The sequence below is a fragment of the Panthera uncia genome (genome assembly GCF_023721935.1).
Source record: "Panthera uncia isolate 11264 chromosome D3 unlocalized genomic scaffold, Puncia_PCG_1.0 HiC_scaffold_8, whole genome shotgun sequence".
NCBI classification, from domain to species: domain Eukaryota; kingdom Metazoa; phylum Chordata; class Mammalia; order Carnivora; family Felidae; genus Panthera; species Panthera uncia.
In genome coordinates this window covers 20,097,399-20,116,054 of record NW_026057586.1, presented here as the reverse complement: position 1 = coordinate 20,116,054, position 18,656 = coordinate 20,097,399, and the positions used below count along the sequence as shown (strand labels likewise).

Below are 18,656 nucleotides of genomic sequence, written 5' to 3'. Positions count from 1 at the left end.
CTTTTCACCCAAACTGAAGGGGAAAAAATATTGATGAATTAAATAAATGACTCATTGAAAATGACTGAGCATGCAACATTTTGGTAAATGTGGCATGGCAACTGTTCTGAGCCATATTTTAATTTTGCACCACAGCAGAGGGCAATACAATTCCCTGGTTTTCAGTTTAGGATTTTAGAAAAGCTAATAAAGGTTTAGTGCTATATTATGGAGATCTGAGTTGCTGCCCAGCACAGAAGAAGAGGGAAGTCTCCATATTGATTTTGATTGTTGGGGAAGATCCTGTTTTCTTGTCTTCTTGACTGCAGGAAACATGTGTGGTCTGAGCATAGTGAGACTGAGGGAGAGGTTCTTGCATCCAAAACTCTCATTTATAACTTTAAAGAGAGGTCCTGTAGCAAATCCTGTTCTAAGGTCAGGTTAAAAATCCAGTGTTAGCTCTAACACTTGTACATGGCCCTTGAGAGACCCATCAAACTAGCTATAAAAGCTGATTAAGGTTCAAGGCTAGTTTGACCCATGGGTAGAGCAGGTAATCACTTATATAACCCTCTCTGCACAAAGAATTCCCCAAAAGCCTTGAATTCCCTGCTCTGTTGCCTAGCCTTTTACCATGTTACATAATGTATTTTATAATATCGATTAAGTGATTGGGTTAACCTATTACCATTTCCGGAAATCCCCTGCAAACAGGATGTACCTCTATGATAGATGGTAATATCTAGCATTTATTTGGTACTTACTATTTCTTCCTATGTCTACATTATTAAAAACAATATACTCGTTTAGTCTTTTACTTTGGAATAGGTTTTTTCAGTAACTCTATTTTCCAGATGAGTAAATTGAAGCACAGAGAGATTAAGTAATTTGTCAAAAGTCATACAGCTAGTACACGTTGAAGCTGATACCTGAAGGCAGGCAGCTTTCACTATGCCAAGACCTTATATAGACCCAACACTTGCCACTAGAACCTTAATTAGGATTACATCATAGAGGAATGAGTGCTTTTATGAACTAATCACTGTTTTAAACATTTTAGATACATTATTTCACGTTCTCTTTAAATGTAATACTCCTCAAAGATGGGTAAATGTTCTATTTTGTAAAAGAGGAAACTGAGGTACAGTAAGATAAAGAGATGATCCCAAGATCACACGATTATTAAGGACAAGAGCCAGATTTAGGACCAAGGTCAGCCTGATTCCCAGTCCTGCAGCTCAAGCCAATTTCTCGGTTCTCCCAATCATTACCCACTTACTAACCCTCCCCCAATATATACTTTGGCCATACATATTCTTACTTTTACAAATTTTAGTAGGATTCTTAGAGCTATAGTTGGCAATATAAATGGAAGGGGGGGTGCTAAGAATTTTTCTTAAAGTCGTATTTGTATAGCAAACCCATTGTGTTTGGCTGAGCTGGAGGTGATTATGAAGGGTGGAGGTTAAGTGATCTGTTAGTGACACTATTTCCAGAATCTCTTTGCTTATCCTTTTTTTCCAGTTGAGGGCATTTCTCCCATGAAGCAATTTCGATCTCTCTACTCTTCCTCCTCCTCCACCATTTTGATAGCTATCATGTATGCAAAAAAAGAATAAAGAGGGGCACCTGTGTGGCTCGGTTGAGTGTTGGACTTCGGCTCAGGTCATGGGGCTCAAGGTTTGTGTGTTCGAGCCCCACGTCAGACTTGCTGCTGTCAGCACAGAGCCTGCTTGGGATTCTCTCTCTCCCTCTCTCTGCCCCTCCCCTGCTTTGCTTGCACTTGCTCTCTCTCTCTCTCTCAAAAATAAAATAAACATTTAAAACAGAGGAGAAAGAACCATTATTTTAAAATCACTAAGTTTTGGTGACAGCACTGTACTCTATAGATCTGTATCTCATGGATTCTGAAACATACAATATTATTCACATATTAATGCTCCAAAATTGGGATGCTCCTCACAATTCACTGTGTCTGATCATCACTGCTGGCCAGCCAGCAGTCATGACACAATTATCATTGTTCAGTTATTATTCTTTTGTTAATATGTTTTATTTCTTTATTTTTGAGAGAAGAGAGAACATAAGCAGGAGAAGGGCAGAGAGAGAGAGGGAGATACAGAGTCTGAAGCAGACTCCAGGCTCTGAGCTGTAAGCATAGAGCCTGATGCGGGGCTGGAACTCACAGACAGTGAGATCATGTCCTGGTTAAGCAACCAACTGAGCCACCCAGGAGCCCCTTGAAGGAATGACTAGACAACTCCAACCCTTTGTTGACACTTTAGTCAGCAAAACACTTAAGGACCATTTGAACATGGATGACCATTTCAGCTGGTGTTTGAAAACCTGATGCCCAGTGTCTAAGCTTGCCCTTGAGTGAGAGCATCACGGCTGAAATCCCAGATATAAGAGTCATTCGCTCTTATAGGACATAGGCTGCATCAGCATTGCTCCTGCAGGCCCGGAGAAGGATATTGTAGGAAAAGCATAGATATCAAGATCTCTGATTCAGAGTACCACTGAATCAACCTCTTAGTGCCTCTGTATTTCCAGAATCTCTCTGCTTATCCTTAACTACGGGAAGGTCAGATGTGAAGAAGTCTAGAAATATGTAGCTCATTTATTTCTCTCATATTTCCCCTTTCATGTATGCCCAAGAGTCATATTTGATTTTTAACATTTATTTATTTATTTTGAGAGAGAAAGAGTTGAAGCAGGGGAGGGGCAGAGAGAGAGAGAGAGAGAGAGAGAGAGAATCCCAAGTAAGCTCGGTGCTGTCAGCGCAAAGCCCAATGTGGGGCTCAATCCCACAAACCGGAAGATCATGACCTGAGCCAAAATCCAGAGTCAGACGCTTAACCGACTGAGCCATGCAGGCGCCCCGTGTTTGATTTTTAAAAAGAAAGCCTATATCTAAATAAGTTTGAAAGAGCTCTTTGAATAAATAAATAAATAAATAAGTAAATAAATAAATATTCTAAGTAATAAGAAAGATTGTAGATTAATTGGCAATATTTTTCTCTTTTTAGTGAAACATTAAATAATATTGCCATTTACAGTAAGTTATATCTTAGATTTGGGGAAATAACAATGCTCCTCCCCTATGTCTCACACTAAGCCTATGAAGTAGTTTTATTGTTCTCATTGTTCTCTTTTAGAAGCAGCAGAGACTGCTCAGCTGGAAGAAATTAGACCCCATAGTCTTGCCTTTTCGTTATCCCAAGTGGTCTTTATGGGGTTTGGGGTCTGCCACTTACCAGTCTTGGACAAATCATTTAGCTTGCACAAGTTTCTGTTTCTACTTCTGTAAAAACACCAGCTATTTCACCGACTTGCCAGGAGGATTAAATGTGGCCAGACTTCACAAGCTTCCAAATCTGTAGACATGGCAGGCATCCTCCTTGCCGTGAATTAGCCTCTTCCCCATGGCAGTTCTCGAAATGCCTGCCTTTTGTCAGAGCACAGCCGGAGATGTTTTCCGGGTTTCTGTGCACATACAACGGCAACTAGATGGTCAGCATTTTGAGGACAGGGATTTGTCGTTGGGATCTATTTGAACATTTATAGCATCCCGTGCACATAGCTGGCACTGAATGGATATTTGTCTAAAGGAATAAAAAAGCATTTGAAAAGTTGTGAAGTGTTCAATGCTACTGATGTTACTCCCTGTGAACCTGTTGAAACAGAGGATAGGCTGGGAACAGCATATGTTGGTGACGATTTGGCTGCAAAAAGTGTGAGACTTTTTAATAAAACTGCACTAGACCACATTCTCTCCCATGATGATGTTTATGACATTTTAGGTAGCAGGAGAAGAAGACTCTGGAGAGAGGAAATATCGGCACATGAGACAGAACAAAGAGTTGGAAGAGCCGATTTTTTTTTTTTTTTTTTTACAGAATGCGTGGCCGTGAAAGAGTCCCACTTGCTGTGTGATACACGCCTTTTCATTGTGTACTAAGTCATATGAGACCCTGTAGAAGGAGCTTCTGTCCTTAGAAAGCAATTTCCAGTCAAGTTCCAAAATAATGTCAAATAAGTATCTTCTTAAATACATGTTTATGTATTGTAATTAACTTTAGAATCGGCGTTTCTAATCCCCAGTGCCTAAGAAATTCTCCGGTAGTAAGTTAGTTATTTAGGGAGGGGCATTCATTCTGGGCCTGTAAATTTTATTTAAAATTGAGCCGTCTTCCTGCTGTTTGCTTAACAGTCCCTGTGTTGTTTGCGGGAAAACAATACATCTCCCTAAATGCACCTAACTCTGTACCAGCGAGTGAGTCGGACACAGGGGCCTCGATGTATGATACCGAGAAGAAATCTGTACACACGAAACATATGCCGACATTGCAGATTTTTTTTTTTTTTTATAGACAAGATGTATGTGCTTTTTCCTTCTAGAGCCCCTCCACCCAGCTTAACACCCATTCCACAGAGAGGGTGCTTTCAAGTCTGGGTGCAGGGACGAGGATGCTGAACACCCCAGAGACTCCCCAACGGTTCCCATGTGTGGAACGCTTTGACTCAGATTCATGCATACGGAGGCAGGGAGTAAAGATTTGTTTCGTAATTCTGATGAATTGCACGTCTGGGACCCCATGTGAAAGAGGGGAGCTGGGCATGAAATTTGATTTGGGGGATGCCCCCAAGTCCTGGGACCCCAAATCCTCTCTCTATGCTCTTGCCATGGCTTCCAAATCTCCTGCCAGGAATGTCATGCCTTTATATAAGGTCCTCTTGCCAAACACAAGGGACACAAAGGGCTGAGTGAAGATTTTATCAGTGTTAGTCCCTAGTTATCCTGAATCTGCTTCCTCTATAGTATCCCACAAGGCTCTTTGAATCCCATACATTTGAATCCCATACATCTAAGATTCCCATACATTTTTACACCAAAGTTGAAAATTAAAAATGATGTGGGATCAGGGGGCCATGCTCAAGGAGACCAACCCAGTTGGGGACAGCATCCCACCCTGGCCGCACATCCAGCTTCTCTGTGCCCAGGTGTGCAAGGGTGGGGGGTGAGGGGGGAGTACAACAAGAGGGAGAAAGTCAAAACAACAAAGACAATTCTATTTCTTTAACCACCGTAGCTGGCTCAGGGGGATTCGCCTTTTAGAAAGAACGATACACCCTTTGGAGGACTGACCCATCGTATCTTAATTTGAGCGGTGCTGCAACGTACGGTGAAGCGATGGGAATTCACATCACATGGGAGTAGGAGGGTCAGCCGTGACAGCAAATAACAGCCACACACAGCCCAGCCTACCTTCCCGGGTTGCAAAGCACACTGGCAAAACCAATTACGGCGGGCGGCGCCGCATTACAGAATTCAAAAGCTATAACCAATTGTTATAAAAAGAAAATTGAGCCACATGCTACGGGTTGCTGGTTCCCCCCCCCCTTTCCATTAAATCATAACAGAGTATCTTTGGCCTAATGTCCCCTGTGAGACGGGTTGGGGTGATTTGTGTAGAAATTCTCACTTGACAAGCAGCTGTGAAAGCAAGCTCGCCGGGTTGACAGGCAGAGCAGAGCATCATCCACCCAATAACTCAGGAACAAAAAGCAAATCAATAGACATAATATTGCAAAACACTGCAGCAGGATAAACACAGCTCTCACATCTATTTGATTTTTCTCCCTCATCTGTCAACACAATTGAGAAGTCGCGCTTGCTAATTGTCTTCAATTGGCAGACTCCGCCGACTTTGACGGGACTGCGACACTTGGATGTCACAGTCGTTGCCGCCCGTGGTCGCCAGCCTGGCAGCCTTGCAAGCGGCCTCCATTTTGGGCGGGCTGCGTTCATCTGCACGACTTCTCTCTGTCTGGATGAGGCGCGCTCTCCATTATGCAGTTCTCATCATTAGCACCGACTGAAGAATCTGTGCCATGTTCTCTGTATCCAAAATATTTGAGGGAGGCAAAGAATCCCAGGAAGTCAATGAAAATGCGCTTCTATTGCCAGCTAGCATTTGCAACTGCCAGACTTCCTTGCATTCAAATTAGATTACCCAGCCGAGGAAGGACGGAGAGGGACCGGTTTCAAACCAGGCTTTCTTTTGTGACTAATTGGCTACGTTTGAAAATGAGTACATGATTTGCGCCCTGAGAGGTCATGCCCATCGGCTTCTTCGCTCACTCCATGCAGGACGGTAAGGTCACCAGCAAACTTTTAAAGTCCCCAGAGACAGGGACGGTGATGACTGCGTCCCTCCGCACACACCCAACACGGTGCTCCACAAACAGTTGAGGGCTGGCAGATCCTGGCCATACTGACCAAGGGGTGCTGGCACTACAGAGGACAAAGGAAACTGTCCCAGGAGCTGGTGGGCCTGCGACTTTCTAGGAGGAGGCCGTCCTCCGGGCTCCAACGCTCTAGATAGTGTCTGCGGAATGAATTCATCCGGTCTGCTTGGCATCGATTGTCCAAGCTGTCTTTGCCAAGTCCCAGGCAGGAGATCCCTGAAGTGGACAGTCAAGGTATGCCAACCTTACAGGTGAACCGGAGTGGGCAGTGCTGGCCGCCTTGGTGAGTAGAGTGGCTGTACTCCATTCCACCCTTCAAAGACCTTCTCGGAGATTGCCAGGGGCAATGCCAGGAGCTTCCCCTGTTCCCTCGCCTGCCTCCTTCGCATCCCTGGGGTCACCAAGCAAGAACCGAATCTCCTCCGGTTTGCAAATTGATGCCTTGAAACAAGCTGTCCTCTCTTGGCTACTCCACTGCTCTCTCCCAGGCACCTTTACCTTGCCTTATGATCTCAATCTCTCTCTTTCTATCTCGACCTACATATACGCATACACACAACAGATGTGCACACACGCACACACACACGCACACCTCTTTATTTTGGACAATTTCAAATATACCAAGTAGACAGGGTGTATCATTGAACACCATGTACTCCAACACAGCTTCAGGTAATATCAGCTCAAGGCCAACTTACTCCATCCATTTTCCCTCTCACACCTCTCACACCATTGCGAAGCAAGACCCAGATCTCATGTCATATTATCTATAAATAATTCGGGGACATATCTTTAAAAGGAAACCGAGTAGCATCTCTGAGAAACCTCACAGCCCACCACACACGGCTTTGGACTCCCTCCTTTGTGCTTCCGTGATATTTTGCTCACTCTCGACTAGAACAAAATTGTTGTCTAGTCTGTTTCCAGATTGTCTCTTTTGCTGGATCGTGGAAGCCTGAGATCCTGGCCTCGCAGACAGAAGCTAGCTGAATTGTACTGTGTTGAATAGATCGGCACCCCTTCTGTCCACCACTGGCTACCCTCCCAACCCCTAAACCTCGTAGGCACAGAGGGGAGGGAGCAAAACAGCCCCCTTATTTCCCTTTGAGATAAACCATCGAGATATGTGAGGAGACAAATGACAGTGTGGTTTTTAGACTAGTTCTTAAGGGTTTTTTTTTTTTTTTTTTTTTTTTTCCTAAACTAGCCATCATTTTGGTGCCTGGCCTCAAAGGCTGTGGGAATCACCAGCTTCATTTCCCCACTTCCTGCAGAGGACCTCATGTTTTCACACTTCTGATCCAGACACTGAATTTTCCTGCCAGAAAACACAGCTTTAGGTTATAAAATCACAGCCACTGAAACAAACTGCTGCCCATTTCCATCTAGATTTCTCAGCTGCAAAAATCATTGTTTTTTTCAGACAGTGTTTGTGCATTTCATCAGTAAGTAGCCACCCTCTGCTTTCATTTTTGATGGTAAAATAATAGAGAGGAGGAAAAATGGTTTTTATGAGAGTATTCAAAGTTGTACATCGCAAGTCTGATTTCTAATTGTAATTTCCCTGGTCATAACCCTCCTTAAGTTTTAATACACGGTCAAATTACTTGGCTATAAAATCACAGAGTGAAGAACAATTTTGATACTCCATGTTAAAATAACCATTTTACAGAAGAAGCGGGAGAGCCAAAAGTGGATTTTATCTTAAGGTCTTTAATAGTGTCATTTTGTGGAATAGAAAAAGTTGTCATCAGACCTGAGACACCTGGAAAAAGAAAGAAAAATATTTTTATTTTTTAAAAAATCACTGATTAAAGATGTTTGCCCGTAGGGCAATTACGTAGAGCAATGTGTCATAGAATGGAAATAATTTGATTTTGTGAGACCCAGGTTCTAGTGGTGAATGTGCCACAAAAGTAGCTCTGTGACCTTGAACTTACCACCTGAATGCCCTGGGTCTAGGGTTGCCAGATAAAATATAGGACAACTTCAATTTGAATTTCAGAAAACAATAAATACTTTCTCAGGATAAAAGTATCCCGACTATTGCATTGGAAAACCTAACCTAAAAAAATATTTGTTGCTTATCTGAAATTCAGAGTCAGCTGAGATTTTCTATATTTTGATTTGTTCAATCTTGTGCTCAGCCTGGGTCGCATTATCTTCAGAGGCCCACGGTTCCTGTCTCAGCTTTTCCTTTCTGCCCTCCTTTATCCATTCACAAGACAAGATTTTTGCTAATTTGCATTTCACTGATCTTTGAGTTGTTAATCTTTAAATTGTTAAAGAAATATTATTTCTATTCCTTTATTTAATTTTCCAAAGGTGTTTTGAATTTATCATATTTCCTATGCATACGTCATCATTTTTGGATACAATCTCAGAATATTAGAATCTTTGCAGTTCAAAACAAATGCTCTCAGGTTATTTCAAGCTTTGTCAAACTGAAACCAAAGAAAGACCTAAACTCTGCCTGTCATTTTATAACCATTTTCCCTTTGGTAAACGTGGCAAGACTGCCAACCATCTTCCCGTGAACAGAAAGGAGAGTCAAGCCCAACAATTACTTGTAAACGTCATGGTTACTAAGAGAACATAAGATCCATGGCCAGAGTCTTGAAAAACCAGCTTGGCACAGCATTAACTGTTCTTTTATTTTTTTAATTTTTTATGTTTATTTACTTTTGAGAGAGAGAGAGAGAGAGAGAGAGAGAAAGAGCACGAGTGGGGAAAGGGCAGAGAGAGAGGGAGACACAGAACACAAAGCAGCTCCAGGCTCTGAGCTGTCAGCACAGAGACCGCTGTGGACTCGAACTTAACAGGCCATGAGGTCAGGACCTGAGCTGAAGTCGGATGCTTAACCGACTGAGCCCCCCGGGGCGCCCCAACTGTTCTTTATTTGCTATTGAAATCCGGAAGTTAATAGCTCCATGTTTTCTAAGTCAGTTTTACCTGAAAAACAGGTTAGTTGACATTAAAAAATACAAAAATTGCATTGACTTTGAACAAGTGAGTTTACATCTCACAGGTTATATATTCCATTCTTGGCAGCCTGCATTAGTTAATGCTTGAGAGCGAGGTATAAATATATAACATCCTCAGAAAGAATGAGTAGGAAAACATTTCCCCAAGACCTGATTTGGGTTTCCCCCATGATGGTATATTCCTTGTGATACTCTTGGGCAAAACATATCTTTAGTGTTTGTGCTTTTAATAAATTATAGAACACGTTTTTTTTCTCTTTGAAATCTCTATTTCTCACAAAGCTAATGAAAACAATATGGTATGGCTCTAATTATAATAACAAAATAAAATGTTTGGGATTCGTTTGGTCTTATTGAAGAGAATGTTATTGAGACATCCTTGATCTTGTATTGTAAAGATTCAAATGGAAATCTGAGCCTCATCAGGACAGGTGGCAACTAACAGAGTCTTTCCTGAATTCTTAGTTTTAATGATATTTTAAATTCTGCCGGTACCCCGGGCAGAGAAGGATAAAAAACAAGCTCAGTACTGATGGTGTATGAGTTAATGGCAGGGTAACTGATAAAATTAAACCTTTGCAACCTGCTGAGCTAACCTAAACTTGCTAAGCTATGAGAACATTAATGAGTAAGAGATCTTAATTAAATTGTTTGTAATTAACTCTCCCAAGAGTAAAAAGTGTAAAAGTAGCTCAAACTAAATACCTGTGGTACATACTTGCAATAGACAAAGCAATTTCGACACAAATGATATGCATAAATACATGTAAAATATGTGTATTCCCCACGTATGTCTATGCCATACAAACGACAGTGATTTCTTTTCTCTTGCAATTCCCCTGAGCTACCGTTTTAGAATATTTGTATTAATATCTACCTGCTACTTGATGGAAATAATACATTCTGTCTTACCAGAGATAACTCTGAGTCCTAAGACGAACTAAGGATTTCTAATTAAAGGTATACCATTTTCTATCTAAATTTAATGAGAGGTAGATCGTCTGAAGACTGTAAGACAAATTTACACACTAAAAGACCTGGTTAGGAAGGGCCCAATGAGCAGTGATGTTTACAAAAGTATCAACATCATCTCGGGCTTTTCCATGGGATCAAGACAGCCATTCAGGTGACAGTTGTGCAGTCCCACTCTGGGGTGGCCTGGCATGACAGTCAGCCAGGTGGACTCTAACCCACTGAGCCAACCAAACTTAGTACACACCCTGTGTCGTGAATGGTTTATTCATGAGCCCAGGCATTGCATTAGGTGCTGAGATGCCAAAGTGCAAAAGACACGGCCCCTGGCTTAAGCATATTGCAATCCAGTGGAGTGATGGCACGGAGAGGAAAAAGTTTTGACCAACTGAATTCAATTCCATTTTTGTGGCTTTTCACATGTTTTTACAGAAACTACATTGCTTATTACATGAAAACTTATAAATGATGAAAAGCGAAAAAAACCCAAAAGTGTACATGGGTATGTTTTAGGAGCTATAAGAGTCTAATGCACGTATTAATATTATGCCAGTGTAACCCAACTTATTCACACTGTCTTTGACCTTGACTCTGGCCGTGACACTGCCGTAGGCCAATGGCCCCCAAACTTGTGTAAGCCTAGTAGTGCCTTAAGAAATAGAATAGCAGACTGGGCAGACTGAGCCGACATGGGCCCCACTGTGCACTGTCTTTGCCAGAGTAAACTTCAAATGGCCACCATCCCCACTGTTCAATGGGTCCTTCATTACCTTGAGGCTGCTGAGATCGCCGAACCTGTCCTTCCAAAGACTTGAGGGCCAATTGTGGCCCCGAGGAGTCACATCTGCTCCATTTATGTCATCATTACTCTTGATCTTGGAGCTGTCTCTGCATTACCTGTTGGCAGCAGTGATGTTAAGCTGAAAGAGAGAGTCCTCTGCAGAATACAAGGCACTATTGCACTAATCCAGGGACTGGCTGACTCAGCCAGCAAAGGATGTTCGGCCAGCAGCCTCATTGCCCCTCTCTTCCCTCCACTTCCAGAGGTGAACCGTTTCCCTGATGCATTACATCCATCACAGGTGCAACTTTTCTCAGCTCCTGTTTTCTCTTAGCAGAGGAAGCTCCAAGGTAGGCTCCCTGCTGCAAAGTCACCTGACATTTTATTTACTTATGCTTGTTCTCAACTTCCAAGAGACTTGCTTCTCTGGACACCTGCGCCCTCAAGTTGCCTTAAGCTTTCCTCCATTCCCAATTCTCAGATTCCAAAATCTGGTCGAAAGCCTGTGTTCACCCATGGCTTTATATTCCTGAATCATCTCACCTGTGAGCCTATGGTTTCCGAGCTCAAGTTTCAGATTTCTTTTTCTGTGCTTAGTTTATCTTTCTAAGAAACTCTGCCCCTTCGAACATTCAAACTTTGGCCAAGTTCGTTAATACCTCTAACCCTGAATTCCTCATCCCTGACATTGGAAAAAATTCTATTTCCGACTCTGTTGACTTGCCATGAATTTAAATGGCATCAAATGTGCACGAGGGTTGCAATGGCATCTGCCATGTCGGCTATTCATATCCCCCATTCATGTCTTTTGCTCGTTTATATTTAGACATAGCTGTGATGATTAATATTATGTGTCAACTTGACTGGGCCTTGGGGTGCCCAAATGTTTAGTTAGACATTATTTCTGAGTATGTCTATGAGGGTGTTTCTGGATGAGATTGAATCAGTTGTCTGGGTAGAGCAGATTGCCCTTCCTGATGTGGATGGGACTCATCCTGTTCATCGAAGCCAGAGTAGAAGAAAAGGCCAAGTAGCAAGAATTCCTTCTCTCTGCTTCACTTTCTTTGGGGTGGGACATCTGTCTTCCACCTTTAGCCTCAGACTCAGACTGAAACCATAACATCAGCTCTCTTCGATCTGAACTTAGCCCGCAAAATCGCGTGATCCAATTCCTTATCACTGTAAATGTATTTTCCAGACTGGTGCCTCACTTTTGATCTCATTAATCCTGTGTTTGGACTTAGTAAGTTAAACATTTTTGTGTAGCTACCTATTTCTCAAGGCTTCCTCTTAGCCTTCGTGGAACTGAATGAAGCAATTCTGCTACTTTAATAATGATGTCTCTAGTACACCTTCCTATAATTAGCTTCTAAAAGAGAACTTTGCCCAAAGATCTGCCCTCTGACTTGTTTTCTTTTTACAAATTTTATCTCAGTATAGCATATATACACATTTGAATCGTAAGCATTCAGCTCAAAACATGTTAAAGTGAACACACTTACGGAGCAAGCACCTAGATCAAGAAATGAAAGAAAACCCAGGATGCCAGAAGCCCCTTGTGTCCCCATTCCAAAGGCAACCACTTTGCTGACTTCTAACAGTATACATAACCTGGCCTGTCTTTGACCTAAATAATCACACAAGGATGCACTTCTTTGAGTCTGATCTCATCTACTCAGTGTTACCCCAGCGAGATTCAGCCATGCTGTTTGGAGTTATCGCCTACCAATGCTCTCTGCCTACTAGTATCCTCTTGAACAATAAGCCATGATTCATTAATCCGTCCACCATTGGTCAACTCTTGGGTTGCTTCCACTTCTCACTGTCACGTATGGGCCTGTTAAAAACAATCTTATAGACATCCTCTGTGAGCCTACATGTCCATCGTGGTCAGGTAACTCTAGCAGCGGAATTGCGGGCTTGTACAATGCTTCTGCATTTGTGTACCCTATTTCAATATATTTTGCTTTATTCCATTAACACTTATGTATTGGATTATCCTCTAAACATGAGTAACTTGCAGTTTTGTATCCCCACCTTTCTGCTCTCTTATGCACCAGCAGAATTATACATTGGTCATAAAAAAGTCCAGGTTCAAGTCTTTGACTACCATCCTTCCCCCTGCCATTGTGGACTGACCCTCCCATGGCCTCCCCAGGCAAAGGGGCATTATGTACAGCTGGAAGTTTGAACTCAGACACCCACCTAGCCTCCCACCTCTGGACCATATGTCAAATATAAAGATTAATTTTGTCCATTTATTTAAGGCCTGGGAGGGGAAAAAAAAAGCCAGGGTGAGACTCCCCCCACCTTCCCCACTTTCTGGAAGGCCCTGCCCTGGTTCCTCTCTGGGTTTCTAAAGTGGGAAGGGTTTAAAGATAGAATGGAATGCCTCCATAGCAGGGAAAGTTCCAACGCCTGCCTCACCACACCAGCTGCATGAGAGACAGTTCCAAGACAGAGACGATTCAAAGAGGAAACGGTCCTTGCATGCAGAAGAGAGAGCACTAACCACCTCACTCCTCCCTTAGCATGCTTACGCCAAATGCCTGAGTCTGCTTATGATTTTGACCATATCCGGGCTCCTCCTTGGATACAGAAGGAGGGGAGGGAAGCTCAAGTTTCGTGTGTTCCACCAACCCGGAGTCCACGTGTAATAGTTCTTATCCGGAACACCTTTAATCTAACATATGCAAAAACAAACCCTTATCTTTTCCCCCAAACCAAATTCCCTTTCAGACTTCTCAGTTTCTGTCAGCTGTAATATCATAATCATGCTGCTCAAAACCTTAGAAACCATCTCAGATTCTTTTCCTTTATCTAGTCAGTCAACATACATTTTTTCTTCTTCATTAAAACTGTCCATTCTTCCTCAAAACGCCTTTTGTGTCCACTTGATATTGGCTGTTAGCACCTCCCAACTGAATTATTACCAAGGCCTCCTGACTATTTTCCCAGCTCAGTCTACTACCCCACCCAGCTTTGCCACCACCTTAACATCCATCTTCCTAAAACGATGATGTCCTGACGTTACTTAGCTGACTACCCTGGAGTAATGGGCTTTTCAACTGAAAATGAGCAGCTATAATTTACATAATCAAATAGTTTTTTTTTTCAAAAAAATATAGATGGGGTGCTGTTGAATGATGGAGTCTAGAAGAATCAAAACTAGGAAAACTTATCCCATTTTCGACTTCCAATTGATCAGTGCACTTTTGAGAACAGTCACAGTAGAACATTGCAGCTGAAGGCCCAGGCAGATGGCGGTGAGGTGAGAGAACAGAGATACCTTGTGGACAGCTGGAATGCAGGCTTGTGAGGACACGTGGCTGGTGAGTTTTTAATAATGCAGAAAAAACAAAATTTTCCCCCATGGGAAGCCCAAAATGGACAGTCTCTCCCTGCATCTCCTTAAATAGCACATGAGCTTGAGCACCTAATAAATCTCTCCATGCTGGAAATGGCCAGTTGAACTCATTCCCCTTCCTGTTCCTATCACTTATGGCCAAAGCTCACATAGGCGACCTAACCCCCAACCCACTCACTTCTGGTCAGTCTCTTTATAGTTCAAGATTCCCAGCTTCAACTTCTGTCTTTTTCACTCCTGTGCCATATTCCACCATATGTACACAAGCGTATTCACAGGACTCTACTAGGAATCCTGCAAGGGATGTAAAATTCAGGCTGGCTTGACCAATCCTTCACTTCCTTCTTCTGTTTTCCTACAAATATAAGGTGAGGACCTACTTTCTGCCACATTACTATGGATTTTTGTGAAGGCAAAATTAAACGTCATATAGTTCCTATCTTCAAGGAACTGACCTGCTAGGTGATGACTTAAGACTCTCTCTCTCTCTCTCTCTCTTTCTTCCTTTCTTTCTCTCACTCATTCATGCTCATAGGAGCATATGCACACACACACACACACACACACACACACACAATTATGATATTGGGGTTAAGTAACAATTGCATGTGATCTGTTTGTCTAGTGTACCTTGTATTATAGGGTTAAGTAAGTGGCAGAATGCTTTGGGTATAACAGGCCTCATTAAACTTAAACTTCTGCAAGTAGAGTCACTTTCACAGGTAATCCACACAGCCTGGGGACTAAGCAAGGGGGAGGAGGTTAGGAGAAGAGAGAGATGGGAATAGCAAATGGAAGGGCCAAAAGAGCAAACAGAAAATACAGCTCCCTTTTCTCACGCCTTTTGTTCATAGAGCTGATGCTTTAGGAGAAGTGTGCTCTGAAGGGCACCAATTCTTCCAGAATTTTTGTTCTTCCAGACTACTCAGCCTGTCATTGAGTCTCGTGTAGGCAGCAAATACAGCAGGTGAGGGCTTCCTTCAGGGCTGCCTTTAGGAGATACTGAAGGTGAGCATCTTTGGGAGGCTGCTAATTGCTGAAGCATGAAGATGACGGCTAAGACAAAAAACATCTGCCAGCTTGCTGACTTGTAAAGGGGTCCTGTCGACCCCTTCTCATCTCCATTTAGGCCTCCTGAGAGGTTCCTGGCATGGAGCTGGACACTGCATGGGCCAGGACTTTGATCTCTATGAATGTGGTTTCAACCTTAGAACAGGCAAATAGGCGGTTGTGAGTGTTTCTCAGGGGATACCTCACACCTGCCATCTCTGTCTGAGCCCTAGAAACACAGGAGTAGAGGGTGGCAAAAAGTTGAGATTTTCCTTATTTTCTCTATCACTCAAGAGGCGGAAAGGTAGAGTGTTAGTTGCTGGGTTTTTGGCCACACGTTATTTGATTAACCTCACGTCAAGAGCTGAGGTCTTTGAAGCCTCCCCTGGAATCTAGGTAGACCTCTGTGGTTGCTTTGACCATTTGGACTATGATGGAAATGATACTTTCAAGGTCAGGTCCTAAAAGACCGTGAGACTTCTACCTCATTCTCATGGGACACTTATTCTGAGGGAAGCCAGTGTCCATGCAAGTCTGAGTAACAGGCAGCCATCGTGCTGCAGATGCTACATGAAAGGACTTCAACTATCACTCCCAGCTGAGCCCCACTTTCCAGTCAAGCCACCAAAACGCCAGATACATATGGTTGTTCTGGTTCCTCCAGACCAGGCCTTCTGCCAGCGAGAACCACTTACGGACCTTGGTAAATGCCAAAAGGAACAAAAGAATCCCTCAGGTAAGCCCTGCTTGAATTCCTGAACTATAGAATCCAGGAGATATAATAAAATGCATGCTATATTAAGCTTCTGTGTTTGGGGATAGTTTGCTACACAGTGATTGTAACCAGCACAGAAATGTATGCAGTCTGGGGATAAGTGCCAAAAGTGGGGTTAAGGGTGCTCTGGGAGTAGGGAGGGAAGATTGTGTGTAAGTTGATGTTGCTGAGTACCATGATCTCTGCCTCCGTCCTCACACGGCATCCCCCTCACATGCATGTCTATGTCCAAATTTCTCCTTTCTGTACGGACACTAGGCAGATTGAATTGAGACCCCTTCGAATAACCTCATCTTTTTTTTAATTTTTAAAATGTTTACCTTTATTTTTGAGACAGAGAGAGACAGAGCATGAGCAGGGGAGAGGCAGAGAGAGGGAGACACAGAATCTAAAGCAGGCTCCAGGCTCTGAACTGTCAGCACAGAGCCCAACGCAGGGCTCGAACTCATCAACTGCAAGATCATGACCTGAGCTGAAGTCGGACGCTCAACCGACTGAGCCACCCAGGCACCCCTAATAACCTCATCTTAACTAATCACATCTACAATGACTTTATTGCCAAGTAAAGTCACATTCTGAGGTACTACGTGATAGAACTTCAACATACGAATTTGGGGGATAGGCACACAACTCAAGCCACAGCTGGACTATATATTCTTGACTATAATGGAAAGTACTAATGCCTTGACTACCCCTCCAAAGAGATGCTGTAAGATTTAAATAAAGTAGGCAAACTCGAAGGACTATGTGCTGGGTGTCGATGCCTCAGTCTTCCTGCTCTTGTCCTGAGCAAGGCGGTTTGTGAGGTGTGCAGTGTGATGTCCCACATGCCAGGTGCTCAGCTGCTGTGCCTGTGTGAGGGTGTGGGCTGAATGGGAGTCTCGGTGGCATTTTGTGAGGGGATTTTTTTGGCTGGTGTTTCTGTGCTGCGTGGGCTGGAGCGCATTTGTGTTATTTTCACTTCCTACATTAGCAAAGGCAGGTGCACAATTATGGAGAACTTCATCCCTCCTTGTCTGCATAGGGGGTTTGTGTGTGGTCAAGTTGTTGTGATTAAAAGCAGCATGCTGAACACAAGGGGGCACAAAGCAGCAAAGAATTCAACCCAGGCTACTTCCCTTGCCCTATTCAGCTGGGGCTTGGCAAGTCATGATGAGAAACGAGCAGCCACTTCTACACAGAGGCCCTAAGGCAGGGGTCTCAGTACCCAGAAGGCAGAGATGCCTGCCCAAATTCGTCATCTATAGCCTCATCCGTCCTTCTCCCCTCACGCCCAGTGGACGCTTGACCCAGTGCCTCACAGAGTCCCAACATCTGCATTGTGTCCATGGCTGCCAGTGGGGAAATGTCTTGGGAAGCCTTCTCAGAGGGGCCTGAGTTTACAGAAAAAGCCCAGTTTTCCAGAAAATAGAGACATACATGACTTACTCATTTTGCAAAGGCCAGGTCGATTCTGAACCAGTGTCTACTGAAAGCCCGAGTAGAGGTGCGGACTGTGTTGAAAATCATTTCTCTTTAAGCATTTGTGCTTCTACATCTGAAAGCCAAATCTGACCATAGGAACAAACTCAGCCTTAGTGAGGGCATCTCAAGTGGCCTGGGATGGGATTATGCCAGGAAGCCCATAGAACTCTGCACACTGGGACCAGAACTCACTCGGGATTCATTGGAATTAGTTGAGGATTAGTTGAGGAATTAGTTGAGGATTATTCAAGGAATAATGTATTGAGTGACGTTCTCTGGGGCTACTATCTCAAAGCCCAATGAAGTAAAGGCCCATGATCCTGCTTCCAAAAAAGTCTTCTCACTAGTGACAAGCAAATGTACATTTCAGTTGCAGACTATACACTTGATTCAACCCCCACCCCCATGTCGATGGACATCCTCCCACAGCTCTATCCTACCCCTCCCCGTGCCTTTTCTATTCTCCTCTAAGATCATGTCCTCTCTTTTCACACAAGGCCAAGAAAATCCCTGATACGGGAGCTAGGTTTACCAAAGTATGTTCTGAGGTCGCCTTATATCAGAATTACCTTTCTAGGTGGGGAAGGAAATCAAAAGGCAGAGATCTCAGCTCTATCTTAAACTCATGGAAACAGAGTCTTTGGACGTGGGGTTCTGTTTAGGTCCTAGGTACTTAAAGGATGGTCCAAGGACCAGGAGCACCAGCAGCACCTAGCGCCTTGTTAGAAAGTCAGACTCTCTGGCTATACTCAGGACCAACTAAATTAGCAATTTCATTCTATCAAGACTCCCCAGGGTGAATCGCAGACACATTTATGCACATTAATGCTCAGAGGCCTATTCATTGATCTGACTCTTTCATAGCCAGATTTGGGTTTCCTGCCTGACTTTTGGTATTAGTAGCAGGACAATAATTCAAGAAGAAGCACTTTAGCCAGTTGCCCTTAATTTCCATCTCCCTCTTATTTTATCTGGATAAAATAATCAGAGACTACAATAAAGGTTCTCTAGCCCCTAAAGAGTCAGTATCAT

The 18,656-nt window shown here is 43.3% G+C and overlaps 1 long non-coding RNA gene across 2 annotated transcripts in view; it reads right to left on the bottom strand.

Moving 5' to 3' along the window:
• Nucleotides 1-10,963: 10,963 nt before the first annotated feature.
• LOC125914576 (uncharacterized) overlaps nt 10,964-18,656 on the bottom strand; it is a 38,968-nt gene continuing 31,275 nt past the window's right edge. The window contains exon 3 of one of the 2 annotated variants that reach the window (XR_007455348.1): nt 10,964-11,107. This is a non-coding gene — a long non-coding RNA (uncharacterized LOC125914576). The remainder of the gene's footprint in view (nt 11,108-18,656) is intronic. The other variant, XR_007455350.1, reaches the window with a different exon arrangement.